This window comes from Stegostoma tigrinum, chromosome 10 (genome assembly GCF_030684315.1).
Source record: "Stegostoma tigrinum isolate sSteTig4 chromosome 10, sSteTig4.hap1, whole genome shotgun sequence".
NCBI lineage: Eukaryota > Metazoa > Chordata > Chondrichthyes > Orectolobiformes > Stegostomatidae > Stegostoma > Stegostoma tigrinum.
Genome location: NC_081363.1, coordinates 75,539,436 through 75,557,287, shown reverse-complemented (window position 1 = coordinate 75,557,287; position 17,852 = coordinate 75,539,436). Strand labels below are relative to the sequence as shown.

At 45.8% G+C, this 17,852-nt stretch overlaps 1 protein-coding gene across 12 annotated transcripts in view; it reads right to left on the bottom strand.

Moving 5' to 3' along the window:
* sipa1l1 (signal-induced proliferation-associated 1 like 1) overlaps positions 1–17,852 on the bottom strand; it is a 323,672-nt gene that overhangs the window by 153,947 nt on the left and 151,873 nt on the right. For 4 of the 12 annotated variants that reach the window (XM_048537169.2, XM_048537168.2, XM_048537171.2 and 1 more), the window contains exon 3: positions 908–1,157. The exons of the other annotated variants lie outside the window; for them this stretch is intronic. The gene's annotated coding sequence lies outside the window, so the exon portion shown is untranslated. The remainder of the gene's footprint in view (positions 1–907; positions 1,158–17,852) is intronic. 12 annotated transcript variants of the gene reach the window in all.

The following is a 17,852-nucleotide window of genomic DNA, read 5'->3' as shown; positions in this document are numbered from 1 at the left end:
GTGTACAGTCTTTCAACCTAAATTAGATGAGTCAAATTGGATAGCTTAGTAGTTTAATCAAATTTTCACATTTCTGACGTTTCCTGAAGAAGTAGGACTTAATTTACAATACGCTATCCCAGTAAGTTGTGACAATGCTCAAGGGCAGTTTCTTATGCTACAAGAGGTAACATAAACATTGCCTCTTCAGAGGCAAACTCTCACTATACAAGAGTCAGCTCAAAAAGAGAAGAGCAGAAAAATCTGGGGAAGAGGTTGCGGGTGGAGGGATGGGGGAAATTAGGTGAAAAGACAGACAAACAGGACCATCAGAGCATCATCTAAGCTCTCTTTCTAGTTTGCTGGATGAGGCAATAAGACAACATTAGAAATAAGAAGCAGGTTTGTAAAAAAAAAATCTTCTGTAAATTCTGATCATCAACTCTTAACAGTGCTATATCACTGTCAGATGAGCGGTATTGAGAAGTTGCTGACTGCTCGCCTTGCATAAAAATTCCAATGTCACAGCATCCAGTGAGAATCTCAATTTACCTCCCAAGTCCTACAGTAAAGCATTAAATAGCTTCTGAAGCAGAGAAAACAGGCTTCTACCTATTTTCCAGGTAACCCGGTCAGCAGTATTATTACACACTTCTGGAGGTGGGACTTGAACTTTGGTCTCTCGATTCAATGTTAGTGACATTACCATGGCTTCGTAAGAGGGTTTAAACATATCTGTGCAACAATGATTCAAGGATCTATCTTAAGGGTCATCATGTGTTATGGTGCTTGGACTTTCTTTGTTGATGTATTGAACAAACTAGGAACGCAACAAATATTCACAAAGGACAAGACCAACTGTGGTTAAACGTCCATGCCACATCAACACAAAATTGACAGTACAAGTAGAATTTTAAAGTTTTCATACTCAGCAGAACCATCACAGCAGTAAAAACTGCATTTGCTGGAAAAGTTCAGCAGGTCTGGCAGCATCTATGGGGAGAAATCAGACATAACGCTTCTGATCCAGTGACCCTGCCTTAGAAAAGTGATCTCTAGCACTTGTTCAAAAGTATCAGCTTTGTTGTTGTTCCTGAATGTTAACGTTGGCCTACGTTCCATTTTATATCAGCTGTCATCTGGGTTGAAGGTCTGGGTTCCACTTGCCCACAACACAGCTGTACAGGGTAAAGAAAGAAGAATAAGACAAGGACTAGATTTTTAGATACAATGTAAATTTTCAGAATACGATACCATAATGAATATTTTCTACATTATCTGCAATCTGCTTTTCCTCAAAAGAAATCTTTCTTGTATGACAGCTTCACAGATACAAAAAAAAACTATGATAACTCATCGACTCCATTTGCTGAATGAAGATTGCTGCATATAATCCAGGCAGGCAAAATTTAAATAAAGCACAGCTTTTATAACCACATTTATATATTCTTCTATACTGTGTAGACAGAGGAAATCTTGCTGTTGTCAGCTCCATGTTCAGACTTCTCTTGTTTTGCCATTAGGCATGTAAATCCATGGATAAGATATAAAAGTTACATTGAAAAATCACTCCAGTTGATGTCGAAGTGAAGGCATTAAAATTTTCACCCAACAAGCCATGGTGGGGTTTGATCTCAGAAACACAATTTTATCATACTTCAGCCCTGCAGCTGAAGTTATTTTTATCATCTTTAGAGGACAGTAGGCAAACCTGAGCTTCTGTACTTCTCCAGCATTTCATTTGTTTCTGTTTACTTGCGCAATTATGCTCATTAAGTCCATTTCGTTGTTTATAACCCAGGTCATACTCCAGGAAAGTGCCCAATGCACCAACTTGAGAAGACTCAGAACTTTATGACAACAGCTGTAGTACAGTATGTTACACAAATAGTTTTCTGTTCCGTTCTTGCACTCAATACAGATGATTGGGCCTGAATAAATGAGGTACATGATGACATGATGTAAAAGGCAGCAAGACTTGCTCATAGAAGTAGTGTAAAACACTGAATTTGATAGGGCCATCGAAAGTCATAATCTGAAAATATAACATCACTGCCTCACATTAAAAGCTAAATTTTGTCTTTTGAAAATTTTTATATTAAGCTTTGTCGTCAATTTGTTGACATACTCTCTAAAGAGCACTGAGGCATGAGTACGCACCAAGGTATTTTTTGAATACATGTTTCTAAATATGGCTGATTATTAGTGTTTCTGATGAAAGTTAAACACCCTCTCCATTATGCTAGAATGAAGTAATTGGAGAGAAAAGAAGGGTGAGGGAGACACCCTTCCATATATTAGAGCATTTGGCCACAAAGAATCATGCAGAGAAGCTTGCACATAATTTATCTGATTGTCTTGATTGAAAGGATGACCAGTTGGCCATCTGACTATTACCAATGGCTGCAGCAGTCTAACGTTTGTATGTAACACTGCACTACAAGAATTGCTCTGTTGGTTTTTGAATGCTGCTATTTACTGTGGTTTAGATCTGACACTGCTTCCTCTGAGCAGGAATAAACACTAAATACACTTGGTAAAGCAAATGGCCCATAAAGAACTGAAAACAAAATCATATCTAATCTAATAACGCAGCATCTAGCAGCAGAAACAAACATTCTCTGTCTATCTCGGACCAGTGCAAGAACAATTGCTCAAAAATGCACCTGCTGACATTAATCATCATGTCCCTATTGTTTTGCTGCAATGGGATGGGTGGGACTAACTGATGATTACCATAAGTGCCTGAAAGCTTGACTATTAACAAAATACTGTTGTCAAAAGTATATTTTATAACTGAGTTACAGAAGATTGAGCAACCCAATTTATAGAGCATACAAATCTCCCAAGGCTTTAACCAGATTACTTTTTCCTCTGAACTGACACAGTTTAGGCCTAATACTTAAAAGATATTATGAAGTCACAGCTGCGTTAGTTTCCTGCCACTACCACCTCCATTACAAACTGGCTATCTTATGGCACAGCACAGATAATGACTTATCCAATTGCTGACTTTCACATTCATAAACAAGGTGCCTGAGGTAATGCATACATTATCGTAATGTTAGTTCTCAAAACAACAAACTCTTTCATTGATTTCCTCCTGGCTGCCATAGTAATGTTAAGAATTTCACAAGTATGCAGTTCTGGATTTCACTGAAACCAAAAAAAAGGAAGGAATAACAAAATGCTATAGTAAAAATCATTGTAAACTATATCATAACTTCACCTTTCTGCCTCACTCTTCTCGTCACCATCTTAGTCTTGGCAGCCCCAAACAAGCAGCTAAATACAAAACAGGATGAGGAAATTTAATACTGGAAATCCCAAATAAAGACCGGAAAATACTAAACATAGGATGGCCAAATAGGATCTTAAAAACACAGCATATTTCTTCAGGTGTAATATCCATTTTTTTTTTAAACCAATCGCTAAAACATCCTTTTTTCAGCTTCAACATGGAACAGTCACCTGAAATCCCAATGACAAATGACATACACACATCAAGGCAATCCTGGGATGAGAACTAGGAGGCAACTTTGGTATCTTCTGCCTTGGTAGTTCCCTTTCCTACAATTTCAAAAAAATTGTCTTCAAACTTATAGTCCAGGGTTTGTGAGCCACCACCCTCATTTTTCTTTTTACTTGACGTGCCTGCTGTGCAAGGGAGGGAACTGAGGTGTTCGCTGTTTTGAGTATTTTTATTATTATTATTACTACTACTACTACTACTACATGGTTAGAAAGTTTGCAGATGGCACCAAAATTGGGGTATAGTGGACAGTTAAGAAGATTGTCTAAGATCACAAAGACATCTTGATCAATTGGGTCAATGGGCTGAGAAGTGTGGATGGAGTTAAATTTAGAAAAATGCAAGGACTGGGCTTGTACAATTAATAGTAGGGCCCTGGATAATATAGTAGAACAGCAAGATCCAGGCGTTCAAGTATACAATTTTTTGAAGTTTTCATTATATTTCATCATAGGGTGGTTAAGAAGGCATTTAGCTCACTTGCCTTCACTGCTCAGATCTTTGAGTATGAGTTGGAATGTTATGTTGAGGTTGTACAGAACATTGGTGAGGTCTCTTCTGGAATACTGTGTCCAGTTTTGGTCACCCTAGTAAAGGAAGGATATTAGCAAGCTAGAGAGGGTTCAGAAGAGATTTACTCAGATGTTGCCAGGAATAGAGGGATTGAGTCATATGGAGAGGCTGGGACTTTTTACACTGGAGCGTAGGAGGTTGAGAGGTGGCCTTATAGATGTTTATAAAATCATGTCGGGTATAGATAAAGTGAATGACAGATGAGTTTTCTCTAGGGTGGGGGATTTCAACATTGAGGGGTATACTTTTAAGGTGAGAGGAGAAAGATTTTAAAAACATCATTTCCACGCTGTATGACATTAATCACCAAAATTACAGGCTGTCAGAATACTGAAAGAATTTCTGCTCTCTTGGCAACTCGTTATGGCCTAATGCTGTCTGGAGTACATACATTGATAAATATCATTTTCCAGGATTTACAACGGAAGTACAGAATAATTATTATCTGCAACAATTTGCTACAAGCTACTAAGTTGACCCAATCTGGTCTGTATCAGTAACTACCTATCTATCAACATGTTTCAAGGCATTGGCGTAACCTCCAAAGTCTGGATAAGACAAATCGAATCATGAGCAATATATCGATTGAAAGATTGCACTGAATCTGTAGATCTGCAGGGGTTCAAAGGAAATTACATAAAAGCAGTAAAAGGAAAGCTTTAAGATTTTATTCTTAAAAACCATATCTGGTGATATATCGAGAGATAATGGACACTCCGACACTTCCGCCATCTACAATCCGACCCCACCACCCAAGACATTTTTCCATCCACACCCATGTCTGCTTTCCGGAGAGACCACTCTCTCCTTGACTCCCTTGTTCGCTCCACACTGCCCTCCAACCCCACCACACCCGGCACCTTGCCCTGCAACCGCAGGAAATGCTACACTTGCCCCCACACCTCCCCCCTCACCCCTATCCCAGGCCCCAAGATGACATTCCACATTAAGCAGAGGTTCACCTGCACATCTGCCAATGTGGTATACTGCATCCACTGTACCCGGTGTGGCTTCCTCTACATTGGGGAAACCAAGCGGAGGCTTGGAGACCGCTTTGCAGAGCACCTCCGCTCGGTTCGCAACAAACAACTGCACCTCCCAGTCGCGGACCATTTCCACTCCCCCTCCCATTCTTTAGATGGCATGTCCATAATGGGCCTCCTGCAGTGCCACAATGATGCCACCCGAAGGTTGCAGGAACAGCAACTCATATTCCGCCTGGGAACCCTGCAGCCTAATGGTATCAATGTGGACTTCACCAGTTTCAAAATCTCCCCTTCCCCAACTGCATCCCTAAACCAGCCCAGTTCGTCCCCTCCCCCCACTGCACCACACAACCAGCCCAGCTCTTCCCCTCCACCCACTGCATCCCAAAACCAGTCCAACCTGTCTCTGCCTCCCTAACCGGTTCTTCCTCTCACCCATCCCTTCCTCCCACCCCAAGCCGCACCCCCATCTACCTACTAACCTCATCCCACCTCCTTGACCTGTCCGTCTTCCCTGGACTGACCTATCCCCTCCCTACCTCCCCACCTATACTTTCTCCACCTATCTTCTTTTCTCTCCATCTTCGGTCCGCCTCCCCCTCTCTCCCGATTTATTCCAGAACCCTCACCCCATCCCCCTCTCTGATGAAGGGTCTAGGCCCGAAACGTCAGCTTTTGTGCTCCTGAGATGCTGCTTGGCCTGCTGTGTTCATCCAGCCTCACATTTTGTTGTCTCTGGTGTTATATCTATACTCTTTTCACATGATCTAAAAGAAAAATAGATGGGAATAATTTCAACCAATATATGACATCAAAATTCAAAAAAACATTGGTTACGAATCAAATGATTGAAGTGGCACAGAAACCATTAGGTGAAAGCTGGTGAAAGTGTGTAATGCAATTTGAAGTTATTCTTGGCACTCACTTTCCAAACTAAATGCACATAGCCTGCGCTCACGTCCAGGAAGCAACTTGTGAAAGCTGTGAAATGTGAAATTACTGTGATGCCATATTACTTTTCACTAAGCTGTAAGTAAATGGCTCAAAGTCTAATGTCTGCTAATAGTTTGGTCAAAGCATTTAGAAAATAAAAGTATTAACATCTTTCTTTTCTTAGTGCTCCCTCTGCCTTGCTTTAAATACAGTAGTGAGATATAATGTAATGGTCAGGCAACTTAAGTTTTTCGATGGTGCTGAGAAATAAGAAACAAAAGTGATCAAAAAAGACAAAAATTTGTTTCAATTGATGGACTTCATTCTGCTTCTTGGAATATTGTTTCTACCTGTGCAATGCTAAAACTACTACTGGACAGGAGATCATTTACACTTCCACAAGTTATGCCATACTGTGTCACAGTAATATGGAAGATTTTTATTCAGGTGATATAGTCACCCGAGGTGTCAGTTTAGTATTACAGCTCTATCCCTATTCTATTTGTTATTTTTTTCAACCCATTTCCTGTTGCAGTCAAGAGAACTGGGTAAACCAGGTATCACTCCCACTCCTAAAATGCAATTATTACTTGCAATTTTGAGTTGGTGAGGTAAGGAGGATAGAACAACTTTCAAAAGGACGTGGTATTCAGAGTCCCTCAGTTACTAACTCAATAAGTGCTTTGCATCGTGCAATTCTGAGACATGGAAATCACAATGAATTATATAGAATTTAACACCACAAGAACAGGCCATTTTACCCAACAGGTTTATGTTGAATAGTACAGATAAATAGAACAAGTATAGACAGCCTATGAACTGAGGACAAGGTTAAACAGCTTGTAATTTTTGCCATGTAAAATGAACCCTTTACTCACGATCTAGAGTCATATAAAGAATGGACACAGAGAACAGAACTAGAGCGCTCCCATGTTCTGAAAAATCTTCACTGCACAAGGAGGAGCAGGAAAAGTGGAAGCAAGGAGATAAGAGATGGTGTTTGAAGTATATGGAAGATTATTATATATACCAATGCAACCGTGCTCATCTGGAGAAATTAATTATTTGTTTTTTAAAAATGTATTTGCAGTATTCATAAGACATTTAAGCATTTCAACTAAAACATTTTATAACCATATTTTTCAGAAGAATTCATTACACTCTGTACAAAGTTCCTTCAGAGTTCTGCATTTGCACTATGCACGTTTAACAGAAAGCCTCATCAAAACAAACTATCTTTTACTAAAACAATCTGAATCTCTTCTAACGAGATTCTTAATATTTAATATTTAAAGAAAGTGATATTATCCAAACATTTTTAAAAACCTACAGTTTTCTTACATCCAACTAGCCCTGCATGTCAATCTTTTCCCATCAACATGTCCAGTGGACCTTGTTAAAGAAATATTGCTAAGGAATGCGTGCAGGTGTGGACAGGATTGCTTGCCAAATATGGAACATTAAAGAAACATCAGCTTCATTAATTTAAAAGCACATGTAAAAACATACACATAACTAATTAGAAGAAATGACAAACAAGTGTATATTGAATTGCAGTTCAGGATGTAAGTTTGCTCGCTGAGCTGGAAGGTTCGTTTTCAGACATTTCATCACTTTTTTTTATTTGAAAAAATATACATTATTCATAAGATGTACAAAAAATAAAACATATTTATACACCTACCCAGTCATGCAAGCCGCTCCGGGTTACCCAGGGGGTACAGACACCAACTAACAAGGGAAAAAAACAAAGAAGAGAAAAAAAACAAAGCAAAGAAAATACCCCGGCAGTCGTCACCCCGCACAGTCCCAGTTGGCCCCCTGACCAGTTGGGGAAGGCGCCAGCTGGGCCCATTTACCAGATAGGGCCCTTTTATCTATTCTGGATGAGGGGTTTCATACCGTGGTCTTTCCCTACCACGCCTTGGCGGCGGCTGCCCCAAGCTTTAGTGCGTCCCTCAGCACGTAGTCCTGGACCTTGGAGTGTGCCAGTCTGCAACACTCGGTCGGGGCCAGTTCTTTCAGCTGGCAGACCAAAGAGCGTCTTTCACCGCATTGACGGTCCTCCAGGCACAGTTGATGTTGGTCTCCGTGTGCGTCCCGGGAAACAGCCCGTAGAGCATGGAGTCCCGCGTCACGGAGCTGCTCGGGACGAACCTCGACAAATACCACTGCATCCCCCTCCAGACCTCCTGCGCACAGGCACACTCCAGAAGGAGGTGATCGACAGTCTTGTGCCCCCCGCAGCCGCCTCGAGGGCAGCGTGCGGTGGTGCAGAGATTCCGGGCATGCAGAAACGATCTCACTGGCAGAGCCCCTCTCACCGCCAGCCAAGCAATGTCCTTGTGCTTGTTTGAAAGTTCTGGCGATGAGGCATTCTGCCAAACGACTTTGGCAGTCTGCGTGGGGAACCACACGACGGGATCCACGCTCTCCTTTTCCCGAAGGGTCTCGAGGATACTACGTGCTGACCACTGCCTGACGGCCTTGTGGTCAAAGGTGTTTCCCTTCAAAAATTTCTCCATGAAGGACAGGCGGTACGGGGCGGTCCAACTACTCGGAGCATTCCGCGGCAACGAGGCCAGGCCCATCCTTCGCAACACCGGGGACAGGTAGAACCTCAGTAAGTAGTGACACTTGGTGTTTGCGTACTGAGGATCTACGCACAGCTTGATGCAGCCGCGCACAAAGGTAGCCGTCAGGGCGAGGGTGGCGTTCGGTACGCCCTTTCCCTCCATTTTCCAGGTCTTCGTACATGGTGTCCCTGTGGACCCGGTCCATCCTCGGCCCCCAAATGAAGTGGAAGATGGCCTGGGTGACCGCAGCAGCGCAGGTCCAGGGAATAGACCAAGCCTGCGCCACATACAACAGTACCGAAAGCCCCTCGCACCTGAGAACCAGGTTCTTACCCGCGATGGAGGGGGACCGGAGCGTCCACCTGCCCAGCTTCTGCTTCAGTTTGGTGATACGCTCCTCCCAAGTCTTAGTGCACGCCCCAGCTCCACCGAACCAAACACCCAGCACCTTCAGGTAGTCTGTCCTGACGGTGAAGGGGAAGGAGGAGCGGTCGTCCCAGTTCCCAAAGAACATGAACTCACTCTTTCCCCTATTGACTTGGGCACCTGAGCCCAGTTCAAACTGGCCGCAGATGTCCAACAGCCTACTCACCGACCGACGACTGGTGCAGAAGACGGCGACGTCGTCCATGTACAGGGAGGTCTTGACCTGAAGGCCTCCGCTGCCTGGGATAGTCACGTCCTTCAGGCTCACGACCTTCCTGCTGGATGCGGCGAAGGGCTCCACACAGCACACGAACAAGGCAGGAGAGAGCGGGCAGCCCTGCCCAACTCCAGATCTGACGGGAAAACTGTCCGATTCCCACCCGTTGATCGAGATTGCGCTAACGATGTTGGTGTAGAGCAGCCGGATCCAATTGCGGATGCCCTCCCCGAACCCCAATTTGGAGAGGACATCCCTCATGTAAGCATGAGAGACCCTGTCGAAGGCCTTCTCCTGGTCCAGGTTGACGAGACAGATGTCCACCCGCCTGTCCTGCACGTAGGCGACTGTATCCCTGATGAACGCGAGGTTCTCAGCGATCTTCCTGCCTGGCACAGCACAGGTTTGGTCAGGGTGAATCACCGACTCCAGGACAGACCTGACCCGGTTGGCTATGACCTTGGCCAGGATTTTGTAGTCCACGTTCAATAGTGAAATGGGACGCCAATTCTTAATTTCTTCCCTCTCCCCCTTCCTCTTATAAATGAGGGTGATGATGCCCTTCCTCATGGACTTGCACATTTGCCCTGCCCGAAGCGCACTATTGTACACCTCCAGCAGGTCCTGGCCGACCAGGTCCCACAGAGCGAAATACAGCTCGACCGGTAAGCCGTCGCTCCCGGGAGTCTTATTCCTCTCCAAGGACTTGAGGGCTCTGGTCAGCTCGTCCAGGGATATCGGCCAGTCCAGCCACTCCCTCGTGCCGTCGTCTAAGACTGCCGTGTTAGACGACAGGAATGACTTGGAGGCCGTGCTGTCCGTGGGCTTCGTGTCGTACAGTCCGGCATAGAAGGATCTGCTGATCCTCAAAACGTCGGGCCGAGACGACGTCACCGAGCCGTCGTCCTCCTTCAGCCGGCTAAGCACAGAGCTCTCTTTGTGCACCTTCTGAAAGAAGAAACGCGAGCACGTCTCGTCCTGCTCCACGGAGCGTACCCTGTACCGGAAGATTATCCTGGAGGCCTCCGCGGCAAAGAACAAGGCTTGCTGGCCCCTCACCTCGCAGAGGTCCCCCCTGACATCGACCCCCATCAACTGCAGAAGGAGCAGGTTCTGCACCCTTTTCTGGAGTCGCGTCAGCTTTCCCCGCCTCTCTCTCGCCTTCCGAACACCCTTGAGGACAAAGAACCTCTTGATGTTCTCCTTCACTGTCTCCCACCAGTCGCCCGGAGACTCAAAGAGGGGTTTCACGGTTCTCCAACCGGCGTATTCCCTCTTAAGCTCCTCGACGTTCTCTGGGGTCAACAGAGTCGTGTTGAGCTTCCACATCCCCTTGCCGGCCGGCTGGTCGTCCTGTAAATGACAGTCAGCCAGCAGGAGGCAGTGGTCAGAGAAGAACACTGAGTCGACGCCGGTGGACCTGACCGAGAACGCCCGTGACACAAACAGGAAGTCTATCCTTGAGCGAATAGACCCGTCTGGCCGCAACCAGGTGTACCTCCGCTGCGCTCCGTCTGCAGCGGTGCTGAAGACGTCGAGCAGCTTGGTGTCCTTCACCTTGTCCATCAGGAATCTGGACGTGACGTCCAGTTGACTCCCCCCACCCGCTGTCCCCACGTCGGATCTTCCATCTGCATCGATGATGCAGTTGAAGTCTAGGATGACCGGCCTGGACGTAGCCAGCAGGGGTGGAAGCCGCTGCAGGACAGCCAACCGCTCACTCCGTACCGCTGGGGCATACAAGTTGATCAGCCTCAGGGTAGCGTTCCTGTTGGTGACATCAGCCACTAGGAGGCGCCCCCCCCCCACCACCTCCTGACCTTGAGAGATGGTGAAGTTTCGCCCCCGCAGCAGAATAGCCAGGCCCGAGGAGCAACAGTCGTTACCCGCCCGACCAGATCAGAGGCCCACAGGTCCAGGCGCCGGACCATTTCCCATACCTGCTGAGGTGCGGTATCCCACACAGGGAACAGGGAGAAACAGGGAGATCAGCCTTGTCGGTGGTCAGGTAGGCCAATGTGGACACACATCTTGCAGTGGACTTGACGCTGTGCACATTAATGCTCGCAACTTGTACCCTCATTGTGGGCAGTGATTGCAGTACCCTCCCCAAGTCCAAGGTCCAGCGCCTCCACCTGTCCCTTCATGCCCATTGCCCGGTCTAACTGCTGGACGCTCACCCGGCTCAGGAAACCATCCGTACTGCCTTCCGGGTGGCATCCCCCTGTCAGGGGTGCGGAGGCAGGAGAGTCCGGCTCTGGGTCAGGCTGGGGACACGCTGTTTCCTCCTTCCCGCCTGGAAGTTCCGGGGGGCCCTCCAGGGCCCCAGCGGCACGTGACTGGGTGTCGGAGGGAGCCTCAGGACGCCTCCCATCACCTGGAAGCAGGGTGCTGCTTTCCTTCTCCCTTGAGATCTTTAGCTTCTGCTTTGGGCGGGCCCTCTCCGAATCTCCCTCGTCAGAGGAGATCTTATAGCCCCCCTGTAGCTGCCTCTTCCTGCCTGATGGTTGCGGTTCCTGGGCCCGCTGACGCGCCTTCCTCCTCGCTTTCCGGACCGTCGTCCACTCCCTTGGGTCGCCTGTCGCCGCCTCCATCGACTCCGGGATGTCAGAGGGGAGCGGAGCCTGGAGGGGTGCTTTGCTGGCCTCGGGCCCATCCTGCGGGGCTGTGCCCTCCTGCACATTAGTGGGGTCATCGCAGGGCCCTGGTGCCTTCCTCTCCTTCGGGGGGGGGTGGGGGGGGGGGGTGGGGGGTGCTGGCCCCACATTGCCCCTGCCGGCGACCTGGGCGTAAGTGGTCCCCCACCACAAGCATGCCCGATAGAGGTGGCCCACTTCCCCGCAAAGGTTGCAGCTTTTTTTCTTGTGGGCAATCCTTTGCAAGGTGTCCCTCCTCCCTGCAGTTCCTGCAGATGGTGGCTTTGCAGTCGGCCGCTACGTGACCTGCCCTACCACAGGCATGGCAGACTTTAGGTTGCCCCGCGTAGGTCAGGTAGCCCTTGCTCCCGCCGATCGCAAAGCTGGACGGTGGGTGCACAACGTTCCCATCCGCGCCCATCCGCAGCGTCACCTTGACTAGCCTCTTATTGGTCCAGATGCCAAAGGGGTCCATGATGTCAGTTAGTTCCCCTTCCACCTTCACGTTCCTTCCAAGGAAGGTCAGGACATCAACTGCTGGCACATGCAATTTGTTCATGTGTACAGTCACCATACGGCTCCTCTGCGCTGGCATCACAAACAGCGGGAAAGCGGTCAATAGAGAGAGGGGACCCTCACCTCCTTTCTCCTTGAAAAATCTCCAGGAAGCGCTCGCAAAGCCTGGCACTCCTGAAGGTTAAATCGTAAAAACCTCCTCCGGGGAAATCCCGCAGGCAGTAAATGTCCGCAGCAGCGAACCGACAACAGTCCAACAGGACCCTCTTCACGAAGGTGCGGTCCACAGGTGCACCTTCATCCACCTTCTTCACGGAAACACGGGTGGTGTTCCGGACCCCCTGACCTGGGGCACGAGCACTTGCCGCAGCCATCGTTGCAGGTTGGCTGCTCTCCTGAACCAGCGTTAGGCTGAAGCCAGCATTAAGATCCACCGGTTGCAAGGGTGCACAGCCAACCCGACGTCTTCCTTCCACCTCCAACACAGCGCTCTCCTCCTCTCGGTCCACAGAAGAGTAGGTCTTTATTTTGTTCCAGATGTAAGCTGGTTCACAGAGCTGGAAGGTTTGTTCCCAGATGTTTTGTCACCATTCTAGTTAACATCAACAGTGAGGCTCCGATGAAGCGCTCATGTTATGTCCTGCTTTCTATTTATCTGTTTAGGTTACCTTGGGTTGGTCATGTCATTTCCTGTTCTTTTTCTCAGAGGGTGGTCGATAGGCTCCAAATCAAATGTAAGATAATAAAGTGTGAAGCTGGATGAACACAGCAGGCCAAGCAGCATGTCAGGAGCACAAAAGCTGACGTTTCGGGCCTAGACCCTTCTTCAGATAGGGGGATGGGGTGAGGGTTCTGGAATAAATAGGGAAAGAGGGGGAGGCAGACCGAAGATGGAGAGAAAAGAAGATAGGTGGAGAGGAGAGTATAGGTGGGGAGGGGATAGGTCAGTCCAGGGAAGACGGACAGGTCAAGGAGTCGGGATGAGGTTAGTCGGTAGGAAATGGAGGTGCGGCTTAGGGTGGGAGGAAGGGATGGGAGAGAGGAAGAACAGGTTAGGGAGACAGAGAAAAGCTGGGCTGGTTTTGGGATGCAGTTCCATCCCCACCCTTGTCTGCTTTCCGGAGAGACCACTCTCTCCGTGACTCCCTTGTTCGCTCCACACTGCCCTCCAACTCCACCACACCTGGCACCTTCCCCTGCAACCGCAGAAAGTGCTACACTTGCCCCCACACCTCCTCCCTCACCCCCATCCCAGGCCCCAAGATGACTTTCCATATTAAGCAGAGGTTCACCTGCACATCTGCCAATGTGGTATACTGTATCCATTGTACCCGGTGTGGCTTCCTCTACATTGGGGAAACCAAGCGGAGGCTTGGGGACTGCTTTGCAGAACACCACTGCTCGGTTCGCAATAAACAACTGCACCTCCCAGTCACTCACCATTTTAACTCCCCCCTCCCATTCTTTAGATGACATGTCCATCATGGGTCTCCTGCAGTGCCACAATAATGCCACCCAAAGGTTGCAGGAACGAGAACTCATATTCCGCTTGGGAACCCTGCAGCCCAATGGTATCAATGTGGGCTTCACCAGCTTCAAAATCTCCCCTTCCCCCACCGCATCCCAAAACCAGCCCAGATCGTTCCCTCCTGCCAGTGCATCCCAAAACCAGCCCAGCCTGTCTCTGCCTCCCTAACCTGTTCTTCCTCTCACCCATCCCTTCCTCACACCCCAAGCCGCACCTCCATTTCCTACCTACTAACCTCATCCCACCTCCTTGACCTGTCCGTCTTCCCTGGATTGACCTATCCCCTCCCTACCTCCCCACCTATCTTCTTTTCTCTCCATCTTCAGTCCGCCTCCCCCTCTCCCTATTTATTCCAGAACCCTCACCCCATCCCCCTCTCTGATGAAGGGTCTAGGCCCGAAACGTCAGCTTTTGTGCTTCAGAGGTGCTGCTTGGCCTGCTGTGTTCATCCAGCTTCACACTTTATTATCTTGGATTCTCCAGCATCTGCAGTTCCCACTATCTCTCCATATCAAATGTGTTTGTTGATGGAGTTCCGGTTGGAATGCCATGCTTCTAGGAATTCTTATGCGTGTCTCTGTTGTTGTCCCAGTCGAAGTGGTGTCCTTCCTCATCTGTATGCAAGGATACCAGTGATAGTGGGGCATGTCTTTTTGTGGCTAGTTGATGTTCATGCATCATGCATGTGAACCTTCCAACTCAGCCAGCAAACTTACATCCAGAACCTCAACCTGAGCTACAAATCTTCTCAAAACGCACTTGAATTGCAGTATCTGGGAACAACGTCATGATGTTTCAATTGAATTATATTTCTTCTTGAGATGCTGACCTTCTTGTCATGCATATCTGGCATTTAAGGGACAAAAGAAAGCAAGAAGACAAAGCAATCTTAAAGCAGTGACACCATAAACTGATGCAAGTGAATCTTATTCAAACCCTCTAGACTGTTTTGTAAACACTAAGGTTATTTTATGGGATGGCTCAATTTTGTTTTGTGCTGACATTAGTTATTAAATGTGATGCAAACTGTGTTTCATATCAATGTTGGATGAAACGTCAATAATTAATGTTTCAACAGTTACCAGTAGTTGCAGTCAACTGAACCACTTATTTATAAAGTCCAAAACACATACAGTTAGACACATATTCTACAGCACTAGTATAAGTGTGCTCTTTTGCTTTAGAAGGATATATGTAGGGGATGAAACACACAGAAATACACAACCCACATGCTTTCCTGACAGAGAAATCTGTTCAAAATGACCTTAGATGCAGAGTTAGATCAGAGATAGTCTAGTATCTACTGTTTCGCAGATGTCATAACATTCCCGTAATATGGAAACTGCTGGCCATTTTAGATCAATTAAGTGTTAATCCTCTATTTCAGAAGGAATTGATAAATATTCTTACAGATCAGTGGAGCCAATGTTTCCAGCTATAAAGCACTCACTATAATTGTATGCTTACAGAATTAATGGCTCTTCTTACTGGTACAAATGCATTTCCAAGTTCAACTACAGGACGTCACTAGTCTCTATCTAGACTGAGATCCTTTGGGAAATGGTGACTTCCAGGTCAAATTCAATTCCTTGTGTGAGCCATGCATCAAGTTTGCCAAATGTTACCCCAGTTTCTACCCTCAAAATCTGAATGCCTTTATAACAATTTAAATATTTCAAATGTAATATTTTTACTAAAATGACATTCAAATGCTCTTTGTTGACAGATTAGACATAGATCGAATTACTCATCAGTAATCAATGAAAATGTAGGTGTTTTATGTCTGTCCCAGGACAGGACAAATGTTTAGTGAGCACTTTCAATGGAATATTGTACAAAATCAAAGCTATGTACTCCAGTCTAATAGTGAAAGCAGAGCACAGCTTGCTGTCATTTTTCTGAGGCTGGATAAAATACTTTGAGTAAAAATGCCCAAGACAATTTGCTTCTAACGGCAACTGAACGTGAGCAACAAATGTTGATTAGCAACAGTCAGCTGGGGCATAACAAAAGTCTGAGGAATTGTATAATGTGATGCTGAGTTAGTAAATTGAGGCCTTGCATTTGTGCAAACACGCTTTTAAGCCCATTAACATACATCTGATTGCCAGACCTGAAATGTTAACTCTAATTTTCTTCTTCATAGATGCTGCCTGATCTGCTGAGCTTTTCCAGCAACTTTGTTTTTGTTCCTGATTTACAGCATCTGCAGTTCTTTTGCTTTTTTATACAACTGATTAGTTTAGGACATTTGTCAGGTCATCAGTTCTAAAGCTGTTGCTGGTGATGTGCTAATACTCAGTTTGCCAATAAAAAACAAAATCAGCAAATAGAATGTTGGCTAATACTTCTAATAATTCAGCAGAACACATGCTGGAGGTATTGCTAAATTTCTGTTCAATTTTGAAAACTAGATTGCGTTTGATCACTAGGATGTGTGTCCTGGAAGCGCTATGGAAAGTAGGCGTGTTGAGCCGGAGAAAATCAGGAAAATGTAGACACAAAAACAGGAATTGGTGGAAAAGCTCAGCAGGTTTGGCAGAATTGGTGGAGAGAAAATCAGTTAGCATTTTGAGCTCAGTGATCTTTCCTCAGAACTGTTGTTAGCTAGGATAAAGTTGGGGATCTATGGGAATATTGGGGGGGGCGGGGGGAGTAAGAGTGAAAGACAGGTGGAGATAAAGCCAAAAGAGACAGAAAATTGGGGTTGGACAGACAGTAGGTAATGATCACACTAGGAGAATGCATACTACTATTGGGAACTATTTGTAGTTAACAATGATTGTGGGTGATAGCAGACCATGAGGTAACACTGTCTGTTTTCTGAAATTCTTCAGATTTCTGAAGGAGGGTCCCTACTTGAAATGTCAACTTTCCTGCTCCTCTGATGCTGCCTGGCCTGCTGTGTTCCTCCAGCACCACAGTGTGTTGTCTCCCACTCCAACATTCGCAGTTCTTACTAGCTCAGAGATCAGCTAGACAGCTAGTTTGCAGTAGACTTCCCTCAACTCAGCTCCTTTTTAATCAGGTTTACCTTCAAGTCAACTTGTTATTACACAACTTCCCTCCAAGTGAACCACATAAAACAAGAGCCATTCCAAACTAGTAACTTGCCAGTGTTAAGTCTTTCAGCAAATCAAACAGTTATTAACACTGCTGTAATTTCTAGAAAGCGTTCTTATATGTATATAAAGGAAGGACATCCACAGTGAAATTTAGAATAACTTAAGAGCTGGTTGGTGCTGTGGTAAGTGTATCAAAATTCTTTTGGGTGAATGATTCACTATGCTGTCCTCTTATAAATATGTGCAAGGTATCTCAAAATCAATGCAGATTGATTCTATGTCCTCAAAGGGATCTGACAAACTTGTTTAGGTATTCTTCAAACTGTAAAACAAAACATTTGCTTTCATTCAAAACTGGGACAAATGATCAGATGATATGTCACATACACAATTCCTGGTAATTATATAAAAATGCCAAGGTGCATCTGCTACAGCAAGATAAATTTATTTTAGATATCAAAATTGCCATTTAAATTTCGGCAGGTAAGATAGGTGCAACAAGTTTATGCTTTCATGATTTTCAAGCATAAAATTATAAATTATATATAAACTTGTTTAGAGAAAGGGAACATGGTAAGATGTACTGTAAATATAACACAATAAACATGGAATAGTAATATGCTTAAAAACAAAGCAAAAATTATAACAATAGATTTAAAATGTGCAAACATATCTAATTGTCCTTCAAAAATAAGACAGATAAAATCTAAAAGAATATAAAACTCTGCAGAGTGTTAACTCGAAAATACTTTGGCACAACTAGTTAAATTCAAGAAAATAAACTCCCACAGACAATCCAAATACTGGTTAGCAGCTGAAGAAAAAGCTGCTGGCACTGGGAGTTACCTCCTCAATCAGTAATGGCTGGTTGAATGCTTTTCCTGG